The sequence below is a fragment of the Chiloscyllium plagiosum genome, chromosome 12 (genome assembly GCF_004010195.1).
Source record: "Chiloscyllium plagiosum isolate BGI_BamShark_2017 chromosome 12, ASM401019v2, whole genome shotgun sequence".
NCBI lineage: Eukaryota > Metazoa > Chordata > Chondrichthyes > Orectolobiformes > Hemiscylliidae > Chiloscyllium > Chiloscyllium plagiosum.
The window spans coordinates 15,986,049-15,994,879 of NC_057721.1; positions in this window are offsets into that span (position 1 = coordinate 15,986,049).

Sequence of the window (8,831 nt, forward strand, 5' to 3'; positions counted from 1 at the left end):
ATGGCCAGTTTGGCCAGGCCCAGGAGCAGACCCACGAGGAGGTCTTCAGACCTGCTCTCCCTCTTCCGTACCGGGTGCCCAAAGATCAGGAGCGTGGGAGAGAAGCAATTTTATACAGAATGAGCAGAGTATTGATTGGTTGGGTCACAAACGACCATGAGGAGCACCTTTTTCTTTACATAGCGATAGTGTGTGGAATGAACTGCCAGAAAAAGTGGTGGTTGCAAGTGCAGTTACAACATTTAAAAGACATTTGTATAGGTACACATGGGAAAGGGGTTCAATTTCAGCCTCAGGCAACTGTGTGGAGTCTGCATGTTCTCCCTGTGTCTGAATGGCTTTAATCCAGGTGGTGTGGTTTCCTTCCACAGTCCAAAGATGTGCAGGTTCGGTGGATTAGCCATGCTAAATTGCCCTTGGAGTCCAGGGATGAATATCCTGGATGGGTTTGGAAATGCAGGGTTACAGGGGTGGGGGGAGGGTGATGGTGGTGGTGGGATGCTCTCTGGATGGTCAATATGGACTTTATGGGCCAAATAGCCTGCTTCCACACTAGGGATTCTGTTTGGAGGGATATGGGCCAAATGCAGGCAGCTGGGACTAGAGTTTGGAAACATGGTTGGCGGTTTCGGGATGTGGGCATCACTGGCTGGCCAGCATTTGTTGCCTGTCCCTACTTGCCTTTGAGGAGGTGGTGGTGAGCTGCTGTCTTAAACTGCTGCGGGTTGACCCGCAATACCCTTAGGGAGGGAATTGCAGGATTTTAACTCAGTGATACTGAAGGCATGGCGATATATTTACCAGTGAGGATGGTGAGTGACTTGGAGGGGAACTTGAAGGTGATGGTATTCCTATATATCTGCTGCCCTTGTCCTTGTAGATGGACATAGTCATGAGTTTGGAAGGTGCTGTCTGAAGATCTTTGGTGAATTTCTGTAGTGCATTGGGCAGATAGTGCATGCTGCTGCCACTGAGTGGTGGAGGGAGTGGAAGTTTCTGGATTGTAGTGTCAATCAAACAGGCTGCTTTGTCCTGGATAGTGTCAAGCTTCTTGAGTGTTTTGTGTGGTTGCATCCATACAGGCAAGTGGGGAGTATTCCCTCACAGTCTTGATTTGTGCCTTGTAGATGGTGGATTTGTTTTGCAGAATTACCTGCTACAGTATTCCTCATCTCTAAAGTGCTCTTGTAGCCACTGTGTTTTGTGTAGAGTCCAGTTGAGTTTCTGGTCAATGATAACCCCAAGGATGTTGATATTGAGGGATTCAGTAATGATCACACCATTGAATGTCAAGGGGCAATGGTTAGATTGTCTGTTATTGGTGATGGTCATAGCCTGGCATTTGTGTGATGTGAATGCTACTTGCTACTCGTCACCCAAGCCTGGATATATTGTTGCATTTGGACTTTGGCTCCTTCAATATCTGAGGAGTCACGAATGGTGCTGAACATTGTGCAATCATAAGCGAACATTCCCACTTCTGACCTTATAATGGAGGAAAGGTCATTGATGAAGCAGCTGAAGCTGGTTGGGCCTACGATACTATCCTGAGGAACTCCTGCAGAGATGTCCTGGAGCTGAGATGATTGACCTTCAACAACCACAACCATCTTCCTATGTGTCAGGTATGACTCTAACCAACGGAGAGTTTACCCCCAATACCCAATGATTCCAGTTTTGCTAGGGCTCTCTGATGCTACACTCAGTCAAATGCAGCCTTGATGTTCAGGGCTGTCACTCTTGACTCACTTCTGGAATTCAGCCCTTGTTTCCATGTTTGAGCCAAGACTGTAATGCGGTCAGGAGCTGAGTGGTCCTGGCATCACTAAGCAGGTTATTGCTGAACAGGTGCTGTTTGATAGCACTGTTGATGACGCCTTCTATCACTTTACTGATGATTGAGAGTAGACTGATGGGGCGATAATTGGCATGGTTGGATTTGTCCTGCTTTTTATGTGCAGGACATACTTGAGCAATTTTCTACATTGTCGGGTAGATGTCAGTGTTGTAACTACTGGAACGGCTTGGCTAGGGGAGCAGCCAGTCCTGGAGCACAATTCTTTAGTACTATTGCTGGAATGTTGTCAGGGCCTGTAGCCTTTGCAGTACCCAGTGTCTCCAACTGTTCCTTGATATTAGATGGTGTGAATTGAACTGACTGAAGACTGGTATCTGTAATGCTGGAAACCACTGAAGGAAGCCAAGATGGATCGTCCACTTGGCACTTCTGGCTGAAGACTGCTCCTGGCATGGACTAGTTGATTTGAAGGGTCTGTTCCCATGCTCTGTTTCTATGGCATGAAGATGCAGCAAGAACAGTTAACTGACAATTTTACTTCTCGAGCCAGTCAGGTTCTGATTGCTTAGGCTCTTCCTTGGGAATGCGACAATGTTTGAGTGTTTGTACAACCCTATTTTCTCTTTAAAAAAGATGCAATCTTCGTTTAATTCCTTTTTCCTAATAGGTAAGTCTTCAGGATTTGGCCTTATGTAGCTTTAGTGAGTACACTGCAAGCCCAGCTGATGATCTTAAGTTAGTTTCTGGTATAAATCTTAGTACAGTTCGGATTATTTAATAAATAATTTCTATTGGCAGAATCACAACTTATGTTGATGTACCTTTCTGAGGCTTGCAGCCACAGGATGGTTGGGCACCAGAAACATGTTGCCAGCTATGAACATTCAATGAGGATGTCTTGTTTGGTACATTTCTGCTAGCCATTGGGGCGTCAGGTTGCATATAAGGCATCACATTGGTACTAAACTCCTATATCAGATTACTATTACGTGTGGAAGGCAAAACATCTTTTTAGCGACAGCACATTCTGTCAGTGGAGAAAACCATTCGTGGATTTACTGCCAGGAGCAGTGTGAGACAACTAGCTTCATTTATTTAAAGGTTTAAGACAACCTCCACTTCCAGGGTAATCTGAGATAGACTGGGCACCACATGGGACTAAAAGTAGTGAATGCAGGTCATTTCCTGAGTTTTCATGATATACATTTCAGATTTATTATTATATGGACAGTTTTGATATGTCCTCCCATCCAGCATCTCGCTGCCAAGTTGAGTGATCGTGTAACACATGGAAGGTTGCTCCAAGGTTCCATGCATATCATTCTGCATGTCGACGCATTGATGTCCAGTTTCAGAAGTTGATGCCGCCTGGGGACCTCAGAGTTCCATGCGCCAAAAAGAAGATTAGAGGGAATATTGCCTGTAACCACCACCTTTGGCTATGAGCCGTGCCCATTACCCTAAAAGGAAAGTTGTCTGAAAAATGTGAACAAGTGAAGCAAGCATTTTCACCTGGCAGTAAATCCGCCAGTAGTTTTCTCCACTAATAGGATGCTACTGTCAAGCCAAAGAGACTTCTGGCCTACCACACAAATGAGTGTGATGAGTTTAATTGCCAATGTGATGCCAGGATGAAGGCTGTGTGTCCCAATGCCTGGTGAATCAAATCAAACTATGAGCCCCCTTGCCAATTCACAGCCAGTAGCTGGCCATATGTGCTCAACCAGTCAGTGCATACAAGCCTCTATAAAATACATCAACCATTAGATGTGATTCTACTATTGGAAATCATTTATTAAATAATGTAGACTATGCTATAAAAGCTACACCAGATGCCAACATAAGATCAGCAGCCAGGCCTGCAGTGTGATGCATATGTACAAGCTAGAAGCTGCATTCACACAGCTACCTCGCAGCACCAGAGACCCGTGTTCGATTCCAGCCTCGGGCGACTGTCTGAGTGGGGTTTTCACATTCTCCCCGTGTCTACATAGGTTTCCTCCAGGTGCTCTGATTTCCTCCCAAAATCCTATGATGTGCAGGTTAGGTGAATTGGCCATGCTAAATTGCCCACAATGTTCAGGGGTGTGTAAGTTAGGTGCATTAGTCAGGGTAAATATAGGGTAATAGGGTAGGGAAATGGGTCTGGGTGAGTTACTCTTCAAAGGGTAAGTGTGGACTTGGGCCAAAGGGCCTGTTTCCACACTGTAGGGATCCTATGGAAATCTTCAGTCCCCAGTTTTATGTAGGAGAAAGGAATTTTAGATTAGATCAGATTACTTAGTGTGGAAACAGGCCCTTCGGCCCAACAAGTCCACACCGCCCCGCCGAAGTGCAACCCACCCATACCCCTACATTTACCCCTTACCTAACACTACGGGCAATTTAGCATGGCCAATTCACCTGACCTGCACATCTTTGGACTGTGGGAGGAAACCGGAGCATCCAGAGGAAACCCACGCAGACACAAGAAAGAACGTGCAAACTCCACACAGTCAGTCGCCTGAGGCGGGAATTGAACCCGGGTCTCTGGCGCTGTGAGGCAGCAGTGCTAACCACTGTGCCACCATGCTACCCACGAACGTTTGTACAAACGTTACACCATTTTCATGTAAAAAGGGGTCATGGAGACAGCCAAACTCTACTGCATCCCCTGGCAATGTCCTTGACTAATCAGAATCTACTTGCCTGGTCTGAAAATTAAGATTAGCAGTCAACTGTTCTTGCTGCATGTCCAGGCCAATAATGACTGAACCATCCAGCACACCTTTCTCATTCTGTATAAAATCATGTCTTTTTTCAAGATTGTTTCTAGCTTCCTAGCTCTAATGAGTGCAAGACAAAAAGCTTCAACTTAATAAGGTTTAAGTTCTGTCTGGCCAAGCATTTAACTGTCACTTTATGATCTCAGGTAGTTTTCAGCCAGGTTTTCCTTATTCCCAGGTAATAGAAGACTCTTGTTGTGCCTGCCAGCTATTAACTATTAAGAATTTATATTTTGCTTAAAATATTGTCAATTACAACTTCCTGTTTTTTGTCAAGTTTGCAATCCCACAATCTAGTGGAGTAAGCTAACATAATTGGGGACTAAAGCTATATTTGGTGCTGTCCCCTTTAATACAGGTAAAAGTAATAATTAGGAAGGGTAATCCTCCTAGCAAAACCACCAGACACCCTCTGTCACTAATCATTATATAAGACTGACTCCTCTCCAGGTTCCAGTTCCACGGCAGTTCTCTTATAACGCCGTTGTTGAGTTCCAGCAAAACCTCGCTTAATAGAAATAATGGGGCCTATGGGAAATGTGGTGTTGGGGCAGACCAGCAAAAAATATCACTCACGATCACTCAAAAATCATCCAAATGTCTAACACAAAGTATAGTATAGCGTGAATGAAGGTTGAAATCATAATAAAAAAACTAAAGTAAATTTAACAGAGTATGTTTTAAAAATGTAAGAAAGCTGCTCTCTGCACAGTATCTTTCACAGAAAACTGCTCCGTTAGCAGCTGACATTGCGCATGCGCAGAACAGAGTGTGCGAACTGATTCCTGCTGTAACTGTGCTTTGCCAATGGAGGTAAATGTTCTCCAAAATACCATTTCCTAATTCTTCAATGACCCCAAATCGCCCTGCCGAAATGCACGTTATCCCAGAACTACCTCTAATTGTTTTTTGATCATTCTGTTTGTTAATCTACCTTTCTGTCAGTTGGAGCACTCATTTTCCAGAAGGAGCCAAGAAACAGAACATCCCAACATAGTGATTTTCCCCATAAAAAGCATTATTAAATGTTCTTACAAAGAAATTTAGCATTGCCGGTGACCAGGCTAAACGTGTCAAGGTTATTTCTAATGGAAAGTTTCAAGGGAAACAGGATAACTTATAAGAGGAGAGCACACACAAATTTTTTTAATGAACCTGTTGAGTGATATTTCTCGATAACATTGGAGTAGGTGGGATTTGAACCCAAGCCTCATGGCCAAGAGGTAGGGATGCTACTACTGCACCATTAGAGTCCCTGACCATGTAGAACTTGTTGTTCGTAGCGTTCTGTCAGCAACAGCTAGGCTGGCCTCACCGCCTCATAAAGAGTGCGACTGAAAGACATGCAAGGCAAGGGCAAGACTGGAAGACCCATAGGCCTTAGTGCAGGGTATGAAGGAGGAGCTTGCGACCCAGAAATCGAGACCAAATGAGTAGAGTGCTGAACATACACAAGAAAGCACTATATAAACCAAAAAAACTTGAATTATACAGTAGGTCAGTCTGCATCTGGAAAGGTAAGGCAGGCTCTGATTCTTCTGGAGGATACCTTTTATTTCTTTCCACATTCTGACTGATATTTTGTGTGTTTCTAGTATTTTCTGTTTATACAACACAATACAGCATGGGAACAGGCCCTTCAGCCCACCAGGCCTACAATAAATCTTAATCCTTATTTAGACCTGTTTCTTATTGCCCTTAAGTGGTATCTATCCCTCTGTTTACCTCTTGTTTCTGTGTGTTATCAACATAACGCCTGAAACATTGCTAACGTATCTGCTTTCACCACTTCCATTGGCAGAGAGTTCCAGGCACCCAGAATCCTCTATGTAAAGAAATTTTCCCCGCGCTTCTCCCCTAAACTTCCCCCCCTCACCTTATATTTCCAACATTTGTAGTTTTTCTTTTTATTTTGTAATGGGGAATAAAGCTGAGTCCTGAATAATGGAAGATTTGACAACATATTCTTACTGTTCTTTTCATAGTAAGAACCAGGTTTAATTCCTAATATTAAAATAAACTCTGATAATAGCAAACTGTAAATTTGATAAAGTTAGCATCAGAGTTTGGAATCACTCAAAGCCAGTCCAGAATGCATGTCTTGAAGAAAAGCATGATAACTTTAAACCTGTCACGTAATGTGCTCCAGCATGACAAGGTAACTGAGATGATGCAGCATTTCCACATAATTTCATTTTGATGAGATTTTGATGTAATAATCAGCTTGTCCAGTCCTCTGCCTATACAACTTACCATCCATTTAATTCAGTTATCACCTCCCTCTTCCCTTCTGAAATCTAAGTCTCTGGTTTTGTCATCTCATTATATTTCTATGTGACTCTGCCTGCAAGTCAGCAATCTTATTTGCTACACTCCCACTTTCAACTATATGTACTAATGTTGATTTTATAAGTTTCCCTTTTCTGCTAAAGCTACCTGATAACTTTGCATTTCTGACTCTAGTACTATCTTCCTCCAAAATCATTTGCATGTTTCTAATCTTACCTTCATATTTCCAGACCCTGCCAATTCCAAATAACATTAGCAAATCACTCCACAAAGAAATTTGTTTGCTAACGCACCCAGTATTTAAAAGTCCCATCTTTTTCCAGAACAGAGCCCATTGTCCCAAGAAGGTTTCCTCCCACAGTCCAAAGATGTGCAGGTCAGGTGAATTGGCCATGCTAAATTGCCCGTAGTGTTAGGTAAGGGGTAAATGTAGGAGTATGGGTGGGTTGCGCTTCGGCGGGGCGGTGTGGACTTGTTGGGCCGAAGGGCCTATTTCCACACTAAGTAATCTAATCTAAAAAAAGATAAATTCCTCCCTCCTTCACAGGTGGCATGGTGTCTCAGTGGTTACCACTGCTGCCTCTTGGTGCCAGGGACCTGGGTTTGAGTCCACCCTGGGACGGCTCCCTGTGTGAAGTTTGCACGTTCTCCCCATGTTCTGCATGGGTCTCCATTGGGTGCACCGGTTTTGTCCCACAATCCAAAGGTACACAGCTTAGGTGGATTGGAAATGCTAAATTACCCATAGTGTCCGGGGGTGTGCAGGCTAGGTGGATTAGTCATGGGATGCAGGGTTACTGGGAGAGGGTAAGGCGGTGGATCTGGGTAAGCTGCAGGTTCAGAGGGTCGGAATGGACCCAATGGGCCACATGGCCTGCTTCCACACTAAGGATTTTGTGAATCACCATTTGTCCAACCAGGCATTCTTCTAATCTATCCCCCTATTTTTATCATTAATTTGTACTTGATACTATTAAAGAAATTGCTATTTTTAAGGTCCCGTTGCTAGTTGCCTACGCAGATCCCTAAATTCTACCTGCAGTACACATCTTTCTTTCTATCTGTGCCATTGGTATTGACATTGACCAGGACTGACAGCTAACCATCTCCTCTATGGCAACTCAGTGATATGTTTGACCCTGAGCTAGGAGGCAGTGCAACATTGTGGATTTACATCTGCAACCACGTAAACTGTTCCTCATCACTCTTGCTCTCCCAGTGTTCTTCATGCCTATCCTGTATAGCCAAGCCAATCATGGTATCATGGAGTTGGCTGTGGATGAACCATGACTTTCATCAGTATTCAGAATGAATACAGTTGGAAAGTGAGATGCATTCAGGGATTCCTGCATTACCTGTCTGTTTGACATTTGCCAATTTCGTGCCAAATACAATTTTCATGCAGAACTTTGAGACCAAAGTGGTCTTGCCAAAAAGAAACAATAGCTTCACTGAAATGTTATAATCGCTGTTATTGAAAACAGGATTGTTCTGTCTGAGAGGATCAGACTGGGTACTCCCTTCATTCAGCTGAGGTAGCCTAAGGGATCTTAAATGGTAAAAAAAAATCCCTTTATACCATTTTATTAACATCCAATTTTACTTTTTTTTTGTACTGGCTTCGGCTGTTTTTAGGTTTGAAATACATTTTTGTCTATCTTGTTAAAAAATATTCTGAAGAATTCATTTTCTTCTGACAATTAGTTTCTGTGAAATCTAGACCAGACAAATGGTGTCTGCTAATTCACAAGAGAGCCTATGTAGTCAAAGCCTCAAAAGGATTTCACTTGAATGGAGATGAAAAGAAGAGGAAACATGAAAAGAGAATTCTCACAATAGAAACTTTCACAGGAACTGAAGAGGTGCATCACATCCAAGTGCATTTGTCAGAGTTTGATGGCAGTTCGCAAGTTAGGTTAAATTAATGATGGAATCTAGTTTCCAAACAGCATAAATATATTTCAGCATAACATAAACAG